This window comes from Leptodactylus fuscus, chromosome 3, assembly GCF_031893055.1.
Source record: "Leptodactylus fuscus isolate aLepFus1 chromosome 3, aLepFus1.hap2, whole genome shotgun sequence".
Lineage (NCBI taxonomy): Eukaryota > Metazoa > Chordata > Amphibia > Anura > Leptodactylidae > Leptodactylus > Leptodactylus fuscus.
The window spans coordinates 44,060,003-44,084,040 of record NC_134267.1 but is presented as its reverse complement, the minus strand read 5'-3'; the positions used below and the strand labels follow the sequence as shown (position 1 = coordinate 44,084,040).

The 24,038-nt window shown below is 42.3% G+C and overlaps 1 protein-coding gene across 1 annotated transcript in view; it reads left to right on the top strand.

The window, feature by feature from the left end:
* The first annotated feature begins 3,534 nt into the window (after positions 1-3,534).
* RASGRP3 (RAS guanyl releasing protein 3) overlaps positions 3,535-24,038 on the top strand; it is a 69,408-nt gene continuing 48,904 nt past the window's right edge. The window contains exon 1 of the mRNA XM_075266560.1: positions 3,535-3,609. The gene's annotated coding sequence lies outside the window, so the exon portion shown is untranslated. The remainder of the gene's footprint in view (positions 3,610-24,038) is intronic.

The following is a 24,038-nucleotide window of genomic DNA, read 5'->3' as shown; positions in this document are numbered from 1 at the left end:
GCCCTGTGCTGTTTGAGCAAAGGTGAACGCCCCCTGTGCTTTCTAAAAACTCATTTACATATGGAAGAAATAAGAAATTTCTCAGGAACGGCGGCGCGGATCAGAAAACGAAGGCTAAGAAAAGAATAGACTTAGTTAAAAAAGGGATTCTAATGATAGAATCCCTTTAAGAGGTTAAGGATGAGATGGGCACTTTTCAAATGAGGGGTGGTAATTATTTTGGCTTTTGTAGGTCATTTGTTTGTACACACGTAGCTATTCAGGGGGGAGGGGTGTTTTCTGGCTTTTTTTTTTTCTTTCACTTTTTTCCAGAACTTTAGAAAGAAACTTCAAGAAAAAAGGTCAGAAATTTTCTAGTTCAATATACAGAAAGTCTAACCATTGTATACTGAACGCTCTGCAACTGTATCCAGTCTAGACAAACAACTGTGAGCACAACAGCCTGGAGAAGGACATTTCACCTACATTGTAATTGTAACAAACTATCAGAACCGGGGAGAGCTTGTATTGCTGACGTATTTTTTATTGTTTTATTCAGCAGCTTGTTTAGGCTCTGTTCACACATGCATTATAGCTTACATTTATAACATAGTTATGACAGCTACACTATATTTATATAATGGGTACCATGAAATTCCAACTTATATTGGGATCCATCAAGTAGGCTTATTTCCATTGGGGCTCCGTTATTTTTTATGTTAAAAAAATCAATTGCAGTCTGTGCTGTCGTTGCCATCAGCAATACTGGTAACCAAAGACAAAACTTTTTTCGCCATTGTATGTAAAGCATCATGAATATGACAAGGCAATGTATTATGGTGGTGTTCTTAAGCATTATAAAAGTTTAACTAAGCTCTTAGGGGTACGTACTGTATGTTGACAAGTTTATTCTAATAACCTCAGACAGATTGTAGAAAAATATGTGCAGCTGAAATGCTGCGATTTCCAAAATGTAGAGTTTTTGGAAATTGTAGTATGTCAATTGGACCAACGGAAATGCTGACGGTTTCTTTTTTAGCCATAATTGAAGCGCTGTGAAAAGTGCTGCGGAAAAAAACACAATGCGTTTCCTTGTGAAGGCTCCCCGACCTATGCAGGCTATGTGCACACTATGTAGCCTGCAATATAAGCCTCGGTATTTTGTAATGCATTAGCATTGTAATGAATCACATTAGTGATCTGAACACCTGAGGTTCAAAACCCCTAGGAGTCTAATAAATGCATGAAAAAAAAAATATATATATATATATATATTCTATTAATATTATAAAGGTGAATGTTTGTGAGTTTGTGGGTTTGTGTGTTTGGATGTTTGGATGTTCTGATGTTTGTTCCTCAATCACAGCCAAACGGCCGAGCGGATTTTGGTGAAATTTCACACATACCTACATATTTCCCAGGAAGGTGTAATAGGCTACTTTAAATCGCCACCGTCACCCTCCAAAGACCCCTCCGGGCTCGGCTATAGAAGCTCCCCAGCTTCAGTTCCCCCCCTACATCGGCCCACTGTGTAGTACGACTCACCTTTGTCTTTGTCTGCTGTCTGTGCTGGCTGAGTGCACACACTTCTCGTGCTGCTACCTGTGTCCTATATGAAGCACAGCGAGCTCCGGCGTCAGGTTGCTATGACGCCGGGCCTGCTCTGCTACATATACGCCACAGGTAGCAGCACGAGAAGTGTGTGCACTCAGCCAGCACAGACAGCAGACAAAGACAAAGACAAAGGTGAGTCGTACTACACAGGGGGCTGATTTAGGGGGGGGAGGCATGAAGCTGGGGGCAGAGATGGGGGACATGAGACTGGGGGGCAGAGATGGGGTGGGAAGAAACTGGGGGCAGAGATAGGGGTGAAAGGAACTGGGGGCAGATGAAGTGAACTGGGGCAGAGAAGGGGAGACATGAAGCTGGGGGCAGAGATGGGGGGACAAGATACTGGGGGCAGAGATGGGGGGACAAGATACTGGGGGCAGAGATGGGAGGGAAGAAACTGGGGGCCGGAGAGGGGGGGACATGAGACTGGGGGGCAGAGATGTGGGGGGGGGGAAGAAACTGGGGCCAGATGCCAGATGAAGTGGACTGGGGCAGAGAAGGGGGGACATGAAGCTGGGGGCAGAGTTGGGAGGAGAACAAACTGGGAGCAGAGATGGAGGGGACATGAAGCTGGAGGCACAGATGGGGAGGACAAGATACTGGGGGCAGAGATGGTGGGGAACAAGATACTGGGGGCACAGATAGGGGGACAAGAAATATAAGCGGCTCGGCACCACCGCCAAACCGCAGACGAAGTTGCAGGTAACTGCTAGTAAATATATAATATTAAAAATTCAAATCACCCCCCTTTCCCTACAACACATATAAAAGTACTAAAATACTGTGAAACACATACACATTAGGTACCCCTGTATCCGAAATCGCCTGCTCTACAAATCTATAAAAATATTTTTCCCATATGGTAAACGTCGTAGCGGGAAAAAAAGTCAAAAGTGCCAAATCAACGTTTTTTTCACTGTTTTGTCTCTGATAAAAATATGAATAAAAAGTCATCCAAGCAATAACAATTCCCCAAAATGGTAGAACTGACAAGTACACCCGGCCCCATAAAAAACAGATGCCCTATGCATCCCGTACACGGAAGTATAAAAAAGTTAAGGGTGTTAGAATATGGCGACTTTTAGAAAAAAAAAATTTTGGCACACTTTTGGATTATTGCTAAGGGGTTAAAATATATATATAACCATAGAAATTTGGTATCCCCGGAATTGTGGCGAAACACAGAATATAGGGGACATGTCATTTTGGCTGCACATTGAATGCCAGAAAAACAAAGCCTGTAAGAAAATCTCACAAATGCACTTTTTCTTCAAATCCACCCCATTCTGATTTTTTTCCCAGCTTCCCAGTACATTCTACAGAATAATTAGTGTTTGCATCATGAAGAAAAATTTGTCCTGCAAACAATAAGACCTCATATGGCTCTGAGAGTGGAAAAATATAAAAAGTTATGGGGTTTGGAAAGAGGGGAGTCAAAAATGAAAAGCGAAATCAAAAAATGCCGTTGGCGGGAAGGGGTTAAACCATTTTACAGACTTTGTATATACAGCTAGCATGTACCATTATCTATCTTATCCTATTTGTCTATACAAGATTATGAAATCGAACCACATTATTTCAATATGACTAAGGACTAAGGATCATATAGTGACGTACATGGCATCATTGCAACACAAAGCTCATAAAATGAGAAGTTCTGCCCTATAAGAATATTCCCACTAATAATAGTCACACGCATTTCACACATCGGGGCTCCTGACAGATTGTACATTACAAACCCCTTTCTCACTTGCTTTGGTGTTTATATTTCAATGCCGTGCCACCGCTCAGGTCATAACCATCTAAAAATAAAATAATCTTTAAAGAAAAAAAAAAAAAATTCGCAAAATGTTGACCTCCTGGCAAAGTCTGTAGCTAGATTTATCAGAGGAGGGGCATGTGACTTAGTAAGACACAGCACAAGCTCAAAGGAAACAGCTGCTCATTTCATACATTAGCACTTGGCAAGTGAGCAAGAAGCAGGGATGTTTGTGGAATACCTCTGCACTGAGAATTACTGTAAGTAACCCAGGCATTTTCCTGTTATTCTGTCCTATCATGGTCGCACGTCTCTGTCCTTTGCCTCCTCTTTCCATACCATCGTCCAGAACATTGCAGCTACAATGAACTGAATGTGTAAAGAACAGATGCACGTTGCATAGAATTGTCATGTGCACCTTTGGTAGTGAACTAGTTAATGTGACAAAGGATGCAATTCTCCAGGGCACAACCGCACACTATTTTTAGCTGAATTTGCATCTAATTTTAGACCCCGATACAGTTTTACAATTTTGCTTTTGAAAGTTTTACTTTTTTCTTCTCTGTGGTTGTATAGGCGATGTCTGCAAACAAGTTTAGCTAAAGCTTATTTCAGGCTTTCAACTGGAACGCAGGATCTATGGTGTTGTGATATGTGAAGTGGGCTTATGTCGGCTCACAATACCTCTGGGCTGCTTACAACACTGTGTACATTCTTAACTAGTCATATGAGTTTTTTGTCTGCTAATCATGCTGGATGCGAGAGCTTGAGGCTGTCTCATGATAGTGCTTACAAAAACATTGCCATTCCATGTATTGTCTATACAAGGGCTAGAGAAACTCCATTTGCTTTACAATTAGGTTTAGTCTATTTTTTTGAAAATAACTTGAGCCTTCCGATCATACGCACACACATCTGTAAGTCTTAGTGTGTATATATTACATTATATGTGTATATTACTATAGATAATAGATAGATAGATAGATAGATAGATAGATAGATAGATAGATAGATAGATAGATAGATATTACATTATACACACACAACAGACACTAAAAGTTGCAGTGTGATTGTGTTCTGGCTTCTTTTTTGCTTCCGGTGTAAAAAAAGGAAATAAGTCAGGTATATTTTTGCACCTTTAGGCTCCATTCTCACGGAGTAACGCGCCGCTCATATAGACACGTAAACACATGTCAGAGCGTGGCGCTTCAAAACAGATCCCATTGATTTCAATGGGTGCCAACTTACGCGCTACACATTGAAATCAATGGGTTATAAAGCCTCCCACTGATTTCAATGTGTAGCGCGCATAAGCCGGCACCCATTGAAAGCAATGGGATTTGTTTTGCAGCGCCACGCACTGACACGTGTTTACGTGTCTAAATGAGCGGCGCGTTACTCCGTGAGAATGGAGCCTTAGATCTAAAGCATACCTGTTATTTCAGGTTATGTGTGTTTACATGAGGAATAACGCTATTTCTGGCAATTATATCACATATATTCTGCAGTTTTTAGATGTCATGACAGATCTCTGTTTGGCCCAAAATTGTACATGTGGGTGTGATTTTTTAGAAAATGGGTGTGGCTTACATGTGCCAAGATGCACTAAAATTGTGACTTAAAATTCTTTCTTAGGCTAAGGCCCCACGGGCCGGAAACCCAGCGCTAAAGCGCTGTGGGAAGAACCACGGTGTGAACGCATTGTGGTTCTTCCCGCAGCGCTTTGAACAGAAAGTTCACAGTTTTCCCAGTTTTCCTCCACGGACTTTCTGTTACAATTATATCTATGGGAAAGCCACCGGCGTTTCCGTAGATATAATTGACATGCTGCGATTTTCAAAACCTCAACGGTTTTGGAAATCACAGCGTGTCAGTGCTGCGTTTTTATCCGCAAAGTGGGGATGGGATTTGCATGAATCCCATCCACTTTGCAAGTACTGTATATCACCAAGAGTTTTCCTGTGGCGTTTCCGCCGCAGGCAAATCCCAGCGTTTCCAGCCCCTGGGGCCCCGGCCTAAAAGGTGATTTAAATATGGTAAAAGGATATTTCAGCATCAAACAGTGTGAACATTTTTCAAACTGCTTAAGTCTGCACTGTCTAAGGGTGAACAATGGGAGGCAGAGATCGCAGCAGGACGCGGAAAAAAGAAGTGTCCTGCTTGATCTTGCCATGGATTCCGCAGCTTATTCAGCCATGGGATGCGCGGCCCAAGGCACCCACCTCATTAGGCCCATTCATCCAGCACTGCATCAGCATCCAATTGTGGCTAACCCATGTGAAAATGCCGGTTGTGGAAAATGAAGAGGAATTTCCGCTTCATTTTCTTCTGCTGTGTGAACATACTCTAACTGGGAGTAGAAGAGGAACCAGCTCCAGGATCACACATTAATGTGATTACAGTTCTTTGGTTGTGATAAAAAGTTCCTATTCAGCTCCAGCATCAGAATATGCATGTCTTTCTCTCTTCTCTCTTGCATTCCCTGCTCACTCCTCCGTCTCTCCATAGACTTCTATAGATATAAGTAGTCATGAGTAGTCAGTCTCAAGAAAGATATAACAGAAATTTTAGAGTGAAAGTCATCTTGGCACAGGGAGGGAGAGTAGAGAGACAGCTGGTAACAGCAGAAATAGGTATTTGTGTCTGATAAAATATATTGCAATTTTTTTATTATTATTATTTTCTTCACTATTCCTTTATGCAAACGTTTTTGAAACAACAGAGTCTATTTAGGGATCACGCATTTAGATTATGTTACTATTTTGGTCCATACTGTGAGCACTAGAGGTTTTCACAACAAGTTAACATCAACACATGGCCTGGAATGCAATGTACTGTAAGTGAAATGTATTCAGTTATTTCTTAGCAAATTAAAGGTGTCTGAGCAATGCTTTTGCTTAGTAGCCGCCATTAATTGTGAGGCTGCCTTACTGTATACACTGCATAAGAATGATCATTGTAAAGTTTAACTATATACAGTATATGACATCACTGCACATTTAGCTTATCATATCCATATAAATATAGAGGCCGCATGTCAATAAATCCTCCCACTTATCTGCCTTGGTTCCTTAATGAGAGCATAAAAAGTGTAGTAAATAAAAGCATAAAGTGCTTAAAGGGGTTTCCTGGGTTTAAACTATTGCTGATGTATACTAAGGATAGCTCATCCATATCAGATTGCTGCGGTCTGTTCTCAGCAGTTGATATACAGAGAATATAGATGCAAATAGACAGCTCTGTCTAGTGGCCAGACTAGGTACTGCAGATCAGCACCCACTCACTTGAATCGGATCTAAACTGCAGTGACTCTGTTTCACCACTACTCAGAGAACAGAGCTGTCTGCTTCCTGCTCCATTCTCTGTGTATTAGCTGCTCAGAACAGCTCATGAATGAGGGTGTCGGGTGTCAGACCACAAAAGATCTGATATTAGTGACTTATCTTTAGGTAAAGGGTCTATTTCACTATTTTCAGCCCAGCAAAACCCTTTAATCCCCTGCCACAGTTCTAAACAAAGAACACTACGGTTTACCCCAAGCACGATACCTTCAATGAAACTGCAGAGGGAGCAGTCACTCTAAAAGGCTCTAACTCTTGGGGGGCCATGGGGGCTAGAGACACAATCTTGGTCTTGGCTAAGATATCATTGATGGAAGCGAAGCTACATATACTTGCAGCTTCACTTCATCCAATGTACAGAGCGCATGCAGCTATCAGTGTGCAGAGAAGAGAAGGATTGTTTATTCTCCTGTCCCTGTCACTTCAGATAACCCCAGGGGTGGTTGTATTATGGACTTTTGCTCATAATATCACACACCCTTTCATCCGTCAGAAAGCATACTTTCCATTTAATCCCTTTTATATTGCCGTCAATGCAGACCGCAGCATTAAAGTGGTTTTACAAATAAAAATGTTTAAAAAGTCAATACTATACATTAACGATACGCTCAGCGCGAAGTAATAGTCCGGTGCAGAGTGGAAAGGGGTTAAAGAAGCGAGATGCTCATTCTTCAGGCGGATTCACCTCGCGGCAGCTACCTGTAAACACTCCCTCCTCCCGACTAGGCCCATTTATTTGGGTCTAATCTGGAGCGGAGTGCGCCACTGGATTCCGGTCCACTGCAGTGGCATCCAGTCGTAGCGACCTGTATTTTGGACTGGAACGCCGCCTCAGGTTCTGGTCCAAAAAACCCTGTGTGAACTTACCCTTAGAGTGCTAAAGTGTTATGATGTATATATGGCACCAGAGTTATGCACTAGCTATATTTATTTGAGTCATAATTCCAAAATCTGCGATAAAAGTCAAAGCTCTAACGTAGAAAACCGCAGCCGAAAAACACTGCGGAAAAGACTGTGCTGAATCACCATGGTTTTCTCAAAAGCGGTTTTCACCTAAAGTCCACATAGTTTTCCTCTGCAAACGTTCTGCTACTATTATACCAATATGGAAACACCGGCTTTTCCATATAGGTTTAATTTACATGCTGCATTTTACAAACACGCAAGTGCTTTTGAAATTGTAGCAATTCCGTGGTGGATTTTACGTGAGGCCGCATGGCTTAAAAAGTGACATTTTCAGGAGGGCTTTTGCAATTTTAATGTGAATGTTAGGGGGATAAACAATTTGGAATCCGCCTCAAAATCAGCTCCCATTTCCATCTGGAATCTGCCTTGTCTTCTGTTGTGTCCAAGGGGTGATGCTCAATCTTGCTGCAGATTAGAGATGAGCGAACACTGTTCGGATCAGCCGATCCGAACAGCACGCTCCCATAGAAATGAATGGAAGCACCTGGCACGCAGACTTTGCCGGCGGCCGGCCGCTTAACCCCCGCGTGCTGGCCGCTTCCATTCATTTCTATGGGAGTGTGCTGTGAGTGTGCTGTTCGGAACGGCTGTTCCGAACAGTGTTTGCTCATCTCTACTGCAGATTAAACTTCAAAACCTGCGGATTAAACAGGGCAGACATTAGGAAAGGAATCCAAAGTGAAAAAACACCTCAAATTCCTCACCAAATTACACCGTGTGAGTCTAGCCTAATGCTTTAATGATACTGTTTTTACTGTATATTAAAGGGGATAGCTGAAAAGTAAAAAATCTTACCAGACCACTGCCCGCACTGGTTAAACTTTATTATTAACATTCATCCATGTGCCCAAAGTCCAAAGTTACTTGTGTAGAGAGCAACTTGCGAGGTCAAAATAGTTTTTTCTCTTCTTCCCTGCAGCTTCTCCCTTTCCCAGCGACGTCACTGTCTCCTCTTTGCTCAGGCTGTAGGCTTGTTGAATAGAGTGAAGTTGGTCATGTGAAGTCAGAGCGATTATTTACTATATAATTTAGTCTTTTTTTTTTTTTTGACAGACAATAACTGCATTGCAGGTCCTTATTTAGAGGCCAAATACACTTTTTAAGCACCTACTGTATTATTGTTGGTAGTGTCTCTGATTTGTTGTTTATCCTAAGGCCCCATGGGCCAGAAACGCAGCGCTAAAGCTCTGCGAAAGGAACGCATTGCAATTTTTTCTGCAAAGTGGACATGGGAGTATTCCAGAGAAGTGGTGCAGCTCGGGAGAAGTCTTGTATACGAGCATGGGAGGTTCTGATAATAGAGGATGTAAGTGTTAGGTCATTGAGTGAGCGGAGAACACGGGTTGGGCGGTAGACAGAGATGAGGGAGGAAATGTAGGGAGGTGCGGCATTATGGAGAGCCTTGTGGATGAGAGTGATATCTTTATATTTTATTCTATATTGAATAGGCAGCCAATGTAACAACTGGCACAGGCCAGAGGCATCGCTGTAGCGTCTAGCCTGATAGATGAGCCTGGCCGCTGCATTCAGAATAGATTGTAGAGGGGAGAGTTTAGTGAGGGGAAGACCGATTAGTAAGGAGTTACAGTAGTCAAGGCGAGAATGAATCAGAGAGACAATAAGTGTCTTTAGTTTATCTCTGGTGAGGAAAGGGCGTATTCTAGAGATGTTTTTGAGGTGGAGGTGACATGAACGTGCGAGTGATTCAACGTGAGGGGTGAAGGAAAGGTCTGCGTCAAACATGACCCCGAGGCCCGAGGCCAAGGCCCCGAGTTGTGTGGTCCTGATACACATTAGATGGTCAGCTGACTGAAACAACTATGTTAAGCTAATACACATCTAATTGTATATGGCCTGCTTTAAAAGGATTATCTAGTTCTTAAAAAATGATGGTCTATACTTTACTTTTTGGTAGAGTTGGAAGGGACCTCAAGGGCGCACTTGAGACATACTTGAGATAGGCCATCAAGTTAAGATCAGCGGTGTTCTGACTGTCATGATCCCTGCAGATCAGCTTTGTTTTTACTGTTTTCTCCCTGAACTGCTTGCATGCCAGGTGCTGCGTTGCTCATTAGCTGTCTTTTAGTCACAATGGTTACGGGTTCTCTTGCAGTGTTTGCGGGGCACTGCTTTAGTACCCAGAAACGCCTCTATTAAAAGTATGGCAAGTGAGCAGCACACCAGCTGACATGTAAAAAATGCTGGAGCTGCATGTTTCTGGAAGCTAGCAGAGTCTTAACCAGTTGGACCCCTGCCGATCAAAAATTCATGGACTAACTTAGCAATAGACCATTCATTTTTAAACCCCAATCAATAAGTTAACTACATTGTTGAACAGATCCTTGACTCAACATTTCCAATCACTTCCTAATGGTATTTGCTGTGTTCTGATAAAATATTATGCTGCAACTTTTACACCTGTATCTCATGAGAAGAGCTAAAACATACGAAACCTCCACGGGTATCAATGGACAGGAAGTATTCAGTAGGTAGTAAAATACTGCACCTTCTACTGCAAACTTAGCTTAAATGTTCTTTCCTGATTCTTTTTGATGGCCCTGACACAGATCTGTTTGGGACTGCTGCCAGGCCAGATACGACATGGCGCATATTACACAGCTTAAGACATCAGGCACCAAAACTAACTGTACTTGTTGCTCAGCAATGGTGGAGTCTAGAGAGAAAGTTCCAACTGTACTGGAATTAGTGGAGCGGCGCCTATTAACAGATACAAAGAACTTGAATTGGTGGAAATGGTGACAGGTCCTCTTTAAAGAGGCGATCAGATGATTAACAAAACATGTGGCTCCAGGGACCCTTAGTGATCAATCCTAATGATCAGTTGTTAGGGTCCATTCACACAGAGGAAAATGGTAAGGAATTTGGTGTGGAATATCAGCCCTGAAAAAAAAACCTCCCATTGACTTCAATGGGTTCCTTTTTCTGCAAGCAGAAAAAGGAATCCATTGACGTCAATGGCAGAAAAAGGAACCTACTGAAGTCAATGGGAGGCTTTTTTTCAGCGCTGAAATTCCACACCAAATTCCTCACCATTTTCCTCCATGTGAATGGACCCTTATTGTCAGGAAAAGCTCTGGCAACCCATACCCCTGCACGAGATGCTGAAGGAGAACGGTAGTACTACATGCTGGTCGTTCCAATGAATGGTTGGAGATGGCTTATTCTCCACTCCCTAGTTAACATATGCTGAGTGAATGCATGGAAGGTGAGCGGTAAGGAGGTGCGGGGTCTGGAATAAGACCAACAATTAATGAACTATCTTAAGAATAAGTAATTTATTTGGGGTCTTGGATAACCTCATTAAAATAAGACCCGTGGGAGGTATATGCACACATATAAATACACATACATAATGCATATACACACACAACACATATATAAAGGAATGCACAATAAATATACACACATAGAAATATATACAGGTATCCCAGATTCAGGACCCAACCACAATAAGACCCATGATATCTAACAGGTGCACTCAATGCAATTTATCTATTCAGATTAAATCTCAAATAACCTATTCGTATATTTTAACAATAGGGCATGTTGGGTGCATTGTCATCCATGACACTGGTGTTACTATAGTGGTCACACCTGGGATTGGGTACAGAAGCCAGGGGGCCGCAGGTTACCTTAACCACACTAATGATGATTAAACTTCTTTCTGGTTTCCTTTGATGGCTGTCAATCTGTGCATGGTTATTCTATGACCCCTGCTCTCTCGTGCACTAAATTGAGAAGATTTATGATACAGAGCCTTCCACTGTCAGTAAGGAGAAAACTAACCCTTTAATGGCAAAAATAGCCATTAGTTACACCACTGATTGATATGGGAGGAGTGCGGCTGTCATTGCAATTATTAACTCCAGAAATGACTTAGTAATGTGCAATAATATTCATCATTTAGTAGTTTATGACAGATAATTTACCCTATATATTGTATGCTATATGGTTTTTAAATGGCTGTGACACATATAAATGAATTGATATGTGCGAGTCTGCAAAAGAAATATGATCACTATGGAGACACGGTTATTTTAAAAAGTAATATGGGGATATAATACAAGAAATAAGATTTGTCATTCTGCACCTTTCTCTGTATTCCTTTCGTGTACAAACCCAAATTTAACTTGAATAGTCTGTTTTCCAGCAATGACATGCAGGAAGCAGACAACAATTATTCTGTCTGATTACTATCTGGGTGTACAATGCTTGGGAGCCTTTACAAAAGTTAAAATAAATTTAATTATACAATATCTTCCAGAAATATGTAATTTTAAAGGGTACTCTTCAAAACTGCTGGTTATTTGAATTTACATGTACACTTATATAATGCTGTATTATATCATATTATATCATCATATTATATTATGTAAATGCATGCTCTTGATGGTTCTACGATGGTCAAGCAGTTCGTGTAGAACTCCATTTATTTCACTGGGAGTATGAGAAATAGCCAAAGCACAGAACTTGCATATTTCTGACACTGTTGCCAAGCACCACTCCATACAGATAGGGGAACCAAAAAAACGCCATTCCTCTAATCCAGGGGTAGGGAACCTTCGGCTCTCCAGCTGCTGTGAAACTACAATTCCCAGCATGCTCCATTCACTTCCATGGGAGTTCCATGAACAGCAGAGCAAGTATGCATGCTGGGAGTTGTAGTCTTGCAACAGCTGGAGAGCCGCACGTTCCCTACCCCTGCTCTAATCGATGGGTGTCTGAGTGGTCAGTGGCCGGGAAACAGCTCCCAGAAAAAAGACCTGAGCAGCTCCCATTGATTTCAATGGGAGCCATCTTTTTGGTCAGGATTTTGAGGCGGGTACGGCCTCAAAATCCTGACCAAAAAACTCAGTGTGAACTCAGACTTAGGCTAAGGCCCCATGGGCCGTAATCGCAGTGCTAAAGCGCTAAAGAACAGCGACGTGAACGCACTGCGGTTCTTTCCGCAGCGCTGTCAACAGAAAGTCCACTGAGTTTTCCTCCGCGGACTTTGTTACAATTATATCTATGGGAAAGGCGCCGGCGTTTCCATAGATATAATTGACATGCTGCGATTTGCAAAGCGGCAATGGCTTTGCAAATCGCAGCGTGTCCACAATGCGTTTTTTTCCCGTAAAGTGGGCATGGGATTCGCATGAATCCCATCCCCTTTGTTTACATTGTAAAACGCCGTGATTTTTCCCGCAGTGTTTCCGCCATGGGCAAATCATGGCGTTTACGTTCCGTGGGGCCCCAGCCTTAGGGTGCATTCACATGGAGTAAAGTGGCACTGATTTTGCCACAATAAGTCGCGGCAGAATCAGCACTGTTAATAAGACTCCTATTCACATCAATGGGTTCTGTTTTCTGCACGGAACACATTGAAATCAATGGCTGGCTTTTTAACCCATTGATTTCAATGTGCTCCGCGCGGAAAATGGAACGCATTGAAGTCAACAGGAGTCTTTTTATCAGCGCTGATTCTGCCGCGAGTTATTGTGGCAGAATCAGCACCACTTTACTCCGTGTGAATGCCCCCTAAGACATCTCATACCGGATCTATATGTCTTTTGGACCGCACAGTTCTCACCGCTTTCAAATCATGAGTGAATAAAAATGACGGTACACTCAATGCTCATCTCACTTAAGTATGTCATAGAAAATAAGTTTAATGAACCCACCTTTTCTGGCAGGACCAGTTGACCATCTAATGTGTATTGGAGGAATACCAACTATACTAGAAACCTTGGGAGAGACAAGGATTAGATCCCTTGCAGATGACCGTCTGCTGGCCGCTGACCGTAATTGAAAGGCAAGGCCGGCACACTGATGTCATTCGCGTGTTGCTTGTGCACCGGCCATGCTTCCGCAGCCCTATTCATCAGTGAATAGGATTCGTGCAAGCATGGCCGCAAAACGGACAAGAATAGGACCTGTCCTGAGTTTTGTAGGGAGAATTCACAGTCATGTGCGTCAGCTGACAGAAATCAATGGGTCAGCGTGTTATCTTCCAAAGGGGCCTAAGGCTGTTGCATATCGACAAGTCTGACCACTGTCAGAGCTGTCTGGAAACTGCTTCCTCCTATCTTCCCATTCACAACACATGCACTCTTGACTCATGCTTATTATCGAGCATTCATGTGTATGGGGACATTGCGGTCATTTGGCCAACAGTTATCTAATGTATGTGGCCTGACTTTAGACGGCTGCAACAACCTCCTCTGTGTCCTACCCTATAGTAGATTCATATTTCATTCATATCATTATTTCTAAGCTCTGTTGCTCTATTAATACACCTTTCCTCTGGATTGTGTATTGCTGCTCCACTATGCCAGTCCTTTCAGTGGTTACCCACTGCCCACTGAATACAGTTGTACGTTCCCTGCGGTGTGAGTTATAGCCTATAGTGGGTTTTGCTATCATCTTGAATTTGTTTCATATGAATTTGTGTTTCTTAACCCATTTTGAACTATGCTTAGGGTGCATGTAGTTCCCCTGCAGACCTTTGTGTCATCATGATTATAGACTATAGATAAAACTGTATATAGTCTGATTCTGCAGCCCTATACACATTAGAAAGATTGTTTAGTTAACAGCACCTTCTTTGGCATTTCCCCCATCACTTACCCTGTATGTTTTTTTTATTTTCTACCTCCAATACATCCTTTCTGGTTGTATGTATTTTTTAATATTTAAAGAGGTATCCCTATCATGCTTGTTCACCAACCTGCAGGCTGTGTGTTCACTTCACTTCCTGGTTTTCTCGTTACATTGCTGGGCGGGGTTTCACTTGCTCTGCTATCTGATATGTTTGCAGTCAGTAATGAGGGATTGGTTGTAAATGAATTACCACAGTATGAAGCTGATGTAGCAGAGCTGGATTGGAGTCAGTTTGTCATACATACAGAGGTACCAGACTCCCTTATCAGCCAAATTCAATTAAAGCGACTGATAAGTGGAAGAGCAGGAGATAAGAGCTCTAACCTCCCCCCTTCCTATCTGAGGAGCTACGTTGCTTGTCTGTGGCAGAGACATACACAGCTCAGAGCTTCTCCCAGCACTCAGCCCCTCCCTTCCCCCCTGAGAGCAGGCAGCTAAGTCACTTGGCGACTGAGCAATAACGATGATGGAACCGAAGAAAATAAGATATCCAGCGCCAGAAATTTTTTTTAAAAATTAAAACTTCACTTTTACTTCATGAAAGATAAAAAGATTACAAAAATGGATCCACTGAGTAATACAAAGATGATAGCTTACGCGTTTCGGGGCTTCATAATATGCCCCTTACTCATAGCTATGAGTAAGGGGCATATTATGAAGCCCCGAAACGCGTAAGCTATCATCTTTGTATTACTCAGTGGATCCATTTTTGTAATCTTTTTATCTTTCATGAAGTAAAAGTGAAGTTTTAATTTTTAAAAAAATTTTCTGGCGCTGGATATCTTATTTTCTTCGGTTCCATCATCGTGCATTTGCATCCTCTCCAGTCGGGGATTTATCCGCAGCAGCCTTCAATCAAGTATGTTTCCATTCCTTTTTATTTAAAGGGGTTTGAGCGTTTCTTTTGTTATATCTTGACTGAGCAATAAGCTCACAACGGGCCCCGTGGTCATAGAAACACATGTAAACAATGAAGTGCATAAATTAAGATAGCGGCCAAACAAAGCAGTTTTGATAAAGCAATGTATTTAGAAAAAGTCTTCTATCCACATACACTAGCAGTATAGATAGGATTCTTGTTACGGGACAACCCCTTTAAAGTGGTTATCCAGTTTCTATGATGGCCTATCCTTAGGATCACCATTAATGGGGCAGTACCTACACTTGCCGCCAGTTTGTACAGTACTGGTGACCTGCTGGGGTCCCGAGTGTCAGAGTCCTGTAGATCTAATATTGATGGCCATTCCTGTAGTGTTTTTAAAATTGCAGCATTTCCGCTTCTGATTTTTTTCTGTAATGTGTGGAAAGGATTAGTTAGACTCCTATCCATTTTGCAGGTAACGTGAAACGCAGTGTTTTCACATTGTGGGGCCCCAGACTTATAGGGTTAAGACAACACAAGGTACATGGTCAGATGATATTAATCTGGTGTGTATGGCCACATTTTCGCCACCCTTCCATCTTGCTAACCACATTAAATTGCCTTCCTCTAAATATACAAGTGTTACATTTTCCTTTTGTAAAGGGTTTGGGTTTTCAGGGGTAATTCTTATATTTTGATCAATAGAGATTGAGTATTCTTTTTTGGCTAATTCATAGTTTGTGTCTGGATTGACTGACTGAGCAGACAAGGAAAAAGTAAACTGATGCCAAAGAGTAAGCAGGCCACATGTACGAGGCTGTGCCGAACCATTAAGTGCTTCAAGAGAATAAATATTGGATTTACGTGAACTGTAGATAAAAACATCACAAAACTGTGCTGCTGTCCTTATATGTGGCTAGTATACATTCCAAATCAAAGGGAAATAATTTTCACAAAAAAATCTCTTTTACGTGTAACATAAGTTTTTGCACTACAGAAAATTGCAGCTGATTGACTTCAAGGAAAGACAAAGTGTAACCTTGTCCAGGACTATAGCATGAAACCATACATACTGTAGATTGAAGGGTCCCACTCATAAGTGACCACCTTCAGCAGTTCCATCAGTAACTGATACACAGATAATGGAGCAGGAAGCAGGCAGCTCCGTTCTTTGTGTAGTGGCCAGACAAGGTTACTGCACATCAGCTCCCATTAGAATAGGACCCTAGCATAGTTTTTCACTATTTTTAGCCTGGAAAACATCTGTAACATTGAAGAAGTGTAAGGCAACAATACACCAATCATGCTTGAAGTGAATTTATACAGATCCAGTGAAAACACAGATGATGAAATTATGACACAGAAGGTTTTGGGTTTCAAAAACCATTCATCAGCATGTGATACCATAGGATGCCATAGGAGACAATGGTGGTATGGAGCTCTCCATGGCCCCACGAGCTCACAGGGTTTACATTGAACTACTGAGACCATGTTACTATCCACATCCTATGTAATGACATCACTGATAAATGGTTTTGTATAACTGAAACACGGGTGAGATTTACTAAAACTGTTTTACATGCTTTGGTTACACGCTTGCTAAAAAGTAACAGAGCTTGCCAAGAAGGAGGCATGGTTCAAGAGTCACTACGCTAAAATTTGGTGCATTATTTTTTTTTTTGCCACAAACTAAGCCATTTCATAGGTGATGTAAACTTAGACTAGATATTTACATCTCTACTTCAAAGGGCCAAAATTAATTTTAAGCCAAAGCATGTGGCATATACTAAAGCAGAAACACCTACAAAAATACTGCACACATTTACAGTATAAAGAGCAAAATATATCACCTTTATACATCGCATATTTCAATCACATATAAAAGCATGTTAGAAGTAGGTAGTAATACACCTAATACACTAGTAGTCCCCTCCATCTGGAAGATTAATAGACCTTTGATGTCACCCAGGACACCTCGAAGACCTCAAGAGAGCCCAGGAGAGGGGAGGGAAGGTGAGTATCAGTGTTTATTATTAGAGATGAGCGAACAGTGTTCTATCGAACACATGTTCGATCGGATATCAGGGTGTTCGCCATGTTCGAATCGAATCGAACACCGTGTGGTAAAGTGCGCCAAAATTCGATTCCCCTCCCACCTTCCCTGGCGCCTTTTTTGCACCAATAACAGCGCAGGGGAGGTGGGACAGGAACTACGACACTGGGGGCATTGAAAAAAATTGGAAAAAGTCATTGGCTGCCGAAATCAGGTGACCTCCATTTTAGACGAATAGTGGATTTCAAATCCGGGTCATATGAGAATGTGAACTTTGTGACTATGAGACAGGGATAGCTGTACAGGCAGGGATAGCTAGGGATAACCTTTATTTAGGGGGGAATGTTATTAAAAATAACTTTTTGGGGCTCTATCGGGTGTGTAATTGTGATTTTTGTGAGATAAACTTTTTCCCATAGGGATGCATTGGCCAGCGCTGATTGGCCGAATTCCGTACTCTGGCCAATCAGTGCTGGCCAATGCATTCTATTAGCTTGATGAAGCAGAGTGTGCACAAGGGTTCAAGCGCACCCTCGGCTCTGATGTAGCAGAGCTGAGGCTGCACAAGGGTTCAAGCGCACCCTCGGCTCTGATGTAGGAGAGCCGAGGGTGCACTTGAACCCTTGTGCACCCTCGGCTCTGCTACATCAGAGCCGAGGGTGCGCTTGAACCCTTGTGCACACTCTGCTTCATCAAGCTAATAGAATGCATTGGCCAGCGCTGATTGGCCAATGCATTCTATTAGCCCGATGAAGTAGAGCTGAATGTGTGTGCTAAGCACACACATTCAGCTCTACTTCATCGGGCTAATAGAATGCATTGGCCAGCGCTGATTGGCCAGAGTACGGAATTCGGCCAATCAGCGCTGGCTCTGCTGGAGGAGGCGGAGTCTAAGATCGCTCCACACCAGTCTCCATTCAGGTCCGACCTTAGACTCCGCCTCCTCCAGCAGAGCCAGCGCTGATTGGCCGAATTCCGTACTCTGGCCAATCAGCACTGGCTAATGCATTGTATTGGCGTGATGAAGCAGTGCTGAATGTGTGTGCTTAGCACACACATTCAGCTCTACTTCATCGGGCTAATAGAATGCATTGGCCAATCAGCGCTGGCCAATGCATTCTATTAGCGTGAACTGAGTTTGCACAGGGGTTCTAGTGCACCCTCGGCTCTGCTACATCAAATTGCTACATCTGATGTAGCAGTGCCGAGTGTGCATCAGATGTGTAGTTGAGCAAAACTGACTCAGCACTGCTAAGTCTCTGCATTCGCATAGGAATGCATTGGCCAGCCTTCGGCCAATCAGCGCTGGCTCTGCCGGAGGAGGCGGAGTCTAAGGTCGGACCTGAATGGAGACTGGTGTGGAGCGATCTTAGACTCCGCCTCCTCCAGCAGAGCCAGCGCTGATTGGTCGAGTTCCGTACTCTGGCCAATCAGCACTGGCCAATGCATTTCTATGGGGAAAAGTTAGCTTGTGAAAATCGCAAACTGACAGGGATTTCCATGAAATAAAGTGACTTTTATGCCCCCAGACATGCTTCCCCTGCTGTCCCAGTGTCATTCCAGGGTGTTGGTATCATTTCCTGGGGTGTCATAGTGGACTTGGTGACCCTCCAGACACGAATTTGGGTTTCCCCCTTAACGAGTTTATGTTCCCCATAGACTATAATGGGGTTCGAAACCCATTCGAACACTCGAACAGTGAGCGGCTGTTCGAATCGAATTTCGAACCTCGAACATTTTAGTGTTCGCTCATCTCTATTTATTATGTGTCCTCACTTGCTTTGGGCCTCATGGAATATAACAGTGACTTGTGGATGGTGAACTTTCGTGGGTGGGTGTTATCAGCACGCACATTAAAACCCAGCATCAGTCACTGTAATAAATCTGGTCTAGAATAAGTGTGCACTGTCTCCAACTTAGATAATATTAGTAAAGCCACCAATAATCTGCACCTAGCACGTCATCATTGGAAGCTGTACTGCCTGGAAACCATCATTAAGCAGTGTCTGACATCAAAAAAGATCTGTATGAGCTTTAATTTGTCAGCAGGGAAAGCAGTGTATATAAATAAGGGTAATGATAGTACTTGTAGGGCAGGGGTGCTCACACTTTTTCAGCATGTGAGCTACTTTATAAACTGGCCAAGGCAAAAGATCTACTACCCACTTCTGTGGGTGGGGCGGGGTGTGTGGGCGGGGTCGGGCGGAGCGTGAAAGCAGGAGACAGCGGCGTTCTGTGGCCACCCAGGGATCCTAGCTGTCTGTTTGTTCACAGCGCAGGCTGAGAGTTATCTCTGGACACTGGCAGGCTGGGGCTGCGGCAGCCCCGCCTGCCAGTGTCCGAAGATGACTCTCAGCTTGCGCTGTGAACAAGCAGCACCCTGGCTCCCTCCATCCCTAAGAGCGGGGAGCGCGTCATCCCCTGGAGCTGCTGCTGCCCGGCCTGCAAGTGTCCGGAGTGCTTGTTCACAGCGCAGGCTGAGAGTCGACTCTCAGCCTGCACTGTGAACGAGCAGACACCGGGGATAACTGGCTGCATCCCGCGATCGACCCATACATCCTTTGCGATCGACCGTTAGATCGGGATCGACGTATTGAGCACCACTGTTGTAGGGTGACTTCTATACTTTCCAAAGATGCCTTTCTTATTCTGCCATGCAGGTCCATTTCTGCCATGCAGAATAAGAAAGACATCTTTGGAAAGTGTAGAAGCCACCCTACAAGTACTATCATTACCCTCATACCTTACCCTGTCATTAATCTGATACCACTGTTCCTGCTGACAGACTCCCTTTAACACACTATATCCACAACTACTGCATTATCAATCTCTTGGAAACTTAGTTACTTGCATAATTCTCAATAACTAAATAATAATCCTTGGAATCAAAGCTATCCCAGTTTGGAAATCTTGCAAGATATTAAATTCCATAGCATCATAATAAAATATTTTAGCAGTTTAGTATGCATGTGTAATATATGGATCTCTATATAGTTGGCACAATATGTATGAATTGTATCATGCCGTCAATGTTCCTACTTTCTGTACCTACAATAGGTTGGCTTTGGATTCAGAATTTTCGTTAAATATAGTATACAGTCGCTTTTCTGTATTTCTTATTTTTCAGCACAGGTATGAGCTTAGAAATAAAATAGATAAAATATTTTAGAAACCTCCAACTGGGATAATACATGTCTAAAAATAAATGTAATCTGCATAAAGCTCGGAAAACAGGAAATCTCTAACTTGGAAGTACTTTTCACTAGGACAAAAACAAAAACAGCACAGCAACTTACGTATTAGCGCGTGTCATTACACACGGAAAGGCCTAGGCAGCTGGCCAAATCCTGCCTAATGACATAAGCTAAATATTTTAAATAAAGTTATTGTATTGTGGCGGAGGAGAAGGCGGGGTTCTTGTGCAATGGCCTGAGAGATAAACAGGTGATCTACATACAGTACAACATTATCAATCTCGCTATTTACAGAAATGGGAAGTCGCTTGGAAATATAAGAATATTGTTTTGATGGGGAACTAGAGTCAGATAGGATTTCATTGCCTTCTCCTTTTAAGTGAATTTATCTGTTGTAAAAGTTCAGGTGATTTTATTTCTGCCAAATGTTGTAGAATCCCTGTGATACATTTATCTAAAGAATTTTTCATTTTCTCATGCTTAATACTGTAGCATTGTTGGAGTATTCAACGTCTTGTCTAAAGACCTTCTCACTGGTCCAGCAGCTAAAACCGCTGGTGATGAGATGTACTGTTTATACTCGAGTAAAAGCCGACCCGAATATAAGCCGAGGCCCCTACTTTTACCACAAAAAACTGGGAAAACTTATTGACTTGAGTATAAGACTAGGGGGGAAATGCAGCAGCTGCTGGAAAACTTCAAAAATTAAAATGGTCGGAGTTTTTGGGTGCAGTAGTTGCTGGATGATGGGGAAGGGGAGGGGGTGTTTTGGTTGTCTGTCTGCCCCTTCCCTGAGCTTGAGGACTGGGTTCCCCCCCCCCACACACACACACACTTGAAATTCAGCCTGGCTGAATACAGGGTATCTGCAGTGCTCCTATTAACCCCTTCCTGACGGAACAGGAGCACTGCAGATACCCTATATTCAGTAGACCAGGCACTTTCAGACACAGGGATACCTAATGTGTATGTGTTTCATAGTAATTTTCTACTTTGGTATGTATTCTAGGGAAAGGAGTGATTTACAACTTTTTTAAAAAAATTTTTTTAAAGCCTCTTTTTTCCCCCACTATTTTATGGGAGATTCTATTCATTGATATTGGTCATAGACACCCTCCCGCCCCCCCCCCCCCCCTCCTAAAAAAAAAAAAAAAAAATTGCTGACTCGAGTATAAGCCAAGGGGGGGGGGGCTTTTTCAGCACAAAAACTGTGCTGAAAAATTCGGCTTATACTCGAGTATATACGGTAATTCACAAGAAAAAGTGTCAGTGACCACACAGGAGGTGCATGGTATTACCCATTGAGATTAATGGGTGACAATAATACTTGATCATGCTCCAGAACTGAAGCTACCTTGTATAGCAGCTCTTCATACTCATTAACAAGTGCCAAAGTGACCTAAAAATCCATATGGACAAAGATTGTCAATATTTGACAATCTCTTTAAGGCTGAGACCACACATTGCGGAAACACAGCTTTTTTTGCTGCTTTTTTTTTTAGCCAAACTTAGAAATGGCTATAAAAGAAATGGGAAATATACACAGGAAGTTCTTATACTTCTACTTTCTGCTCAATTGACTCCTGGCTTTGGCTCCAAAAAAACACAGCAAAATCTATAACAAAAAAGGTGAATTTTAGCATCATGGGGCCTCAGCCTAAGGGTGATGCCCCACATTGCAAAAACACGGAAACGCTGCATTTTACAGTACCTGCAAAGTGAATAGGATTCTGGCTAATCCTATCTATATAGTACGGGAAAAAAATCTGCAGTGGAAAAGCTGCATTTCCAAAAACGCCCGTGTTTTTGAAAATTGCAGTATGTAAGTTATACTTAAACTCTGTACTTGGAAACTCTGGCTTTTTCTCTATATGTATATTAAGGGCAGAAAGCCTGCATTGCGAAAACGCAATGAAAAATGATGAAAACACTGCAATGTTTTTGTGCTGCATTTTTTCTTGAGTGTTTTTTTTACTGTTTCACTACATGTGGCCTTAGGGTAAGTTCACATAGGGATTTTTGGTCAGGATTTTGAGGCCGTATCTGCCTCAAAATCCTGACCAAAAAGACAGCTCCCATTGAAATCAATGGGAGCCGGTCAGTTCTTTTTTCCGGGAGCCATTCGTTCCGGCTCCCAGAAAAAAGAAGCGACATGCTCATTCTATCAGGCAGAGTCGCTTTGCGACATCCGTCAAAAGACACTCCCTCCCGACTAGGCCCATTCATTGCACGACTGGATGCCGGCACGGTGCATCAGCATTCAGTCGCGGCTATCCGTTTTTTTGGACCGGAACCTGAGGCGGCCTCCGCCTCAGGTTCTGGTCCAAAAAACCCAGTGTGAACTTACCCTCAACTTAAAGTACACTTTTATCACACTGGAAACAATTATTTTTTCTAATTTGACTCGGATTGTCAAGCATTGAGGAGTAATTGTTTGGCTCACACACAATCATGTTACTGACAAGTGTATACTATATATGACCAATTTCTGGTAGATCATAATCAGTGTTCTGAAGTATTTAAAATACAAGTAATCAAAATAGTAATTAAAATACTTTTTTTTATTCAGTATTTTGTATTTGTAATTAAAATACTTTTAGGAATTATTTTACGTATTTTAATTACTGTCTAAACTCAAACAAATGTTGTAATTTAAATAACCCGCCTCACTGCACTTAAAAAAAAAAAAAAAACAGCGCGAGTCACATCATCACTCTCGTTTCTCTTATCTCGTGCGAGGTGCGACGAGAGGAGGGAAAATTCCAGCGCATTCCAGCAACGCAAGTCCGCCTTGTAGTGAAGCGTGATTTATCTTTAGTTTATAATCATTCTGATCGCGTAATCCATTCCGTAAAATTACTTCAAAAATGGAGGAAAATCGTAATACCAGTGAAGGGGACACAACCGACAATTTTGGACAGAACTTTTTTCAAAATTAACAAGATTTAAATCCGAAGCAGCAGGGGCAGGACAAAAAGTGTCTTCTTATTGCAAGGCATGTCCAAACAAGTTCATCACGGGTTAAATAAACTCAACGTCCAACTTCCTTAAGCACTTAGTGGGAAGTTATTTAACTATATCATGGTTTGGTTTTTATTTTATAAACCCCGAAGCAAATTTTTAAAACCGGACGTATGGTTTAGGGTGCGTGAGTTGAAAGTGATAAAAGCCTTTTCCTTTTTTTTTTTTTTTGAACGATTTATTTTTTTACCACACTAAGCCGATTTCAAATTAAAAATTAAATATAATTATATAAAATATAAAAAACAAAATGTATATCCTTTTTTAAAACAAGTAAAATACGTTCAAAGCATTTTCTCACGTGTCCCGAGATTCACGAGAATTGACGAGAATCTCACCCACGCTGCGTTAACTTGTTAATTCATTAATGATAAAAACAAACAATTTCTATGTTTTTAACCCCTTAATGCTAAATCACGTACCTGTACGTTAGGGAATGTGGTTAGTTCCTGCATTCCCACGTGCATGTACGTGATGGAGATCGCACGGGCTCAAAAGCAGAGCCTGTGCGATCTCCATGGGAGGCCGGCTGTATCTGACAGCCAGGCTTCCCCTGTAGCAGCAGGGACGGTGATTGCACCGACCCCCA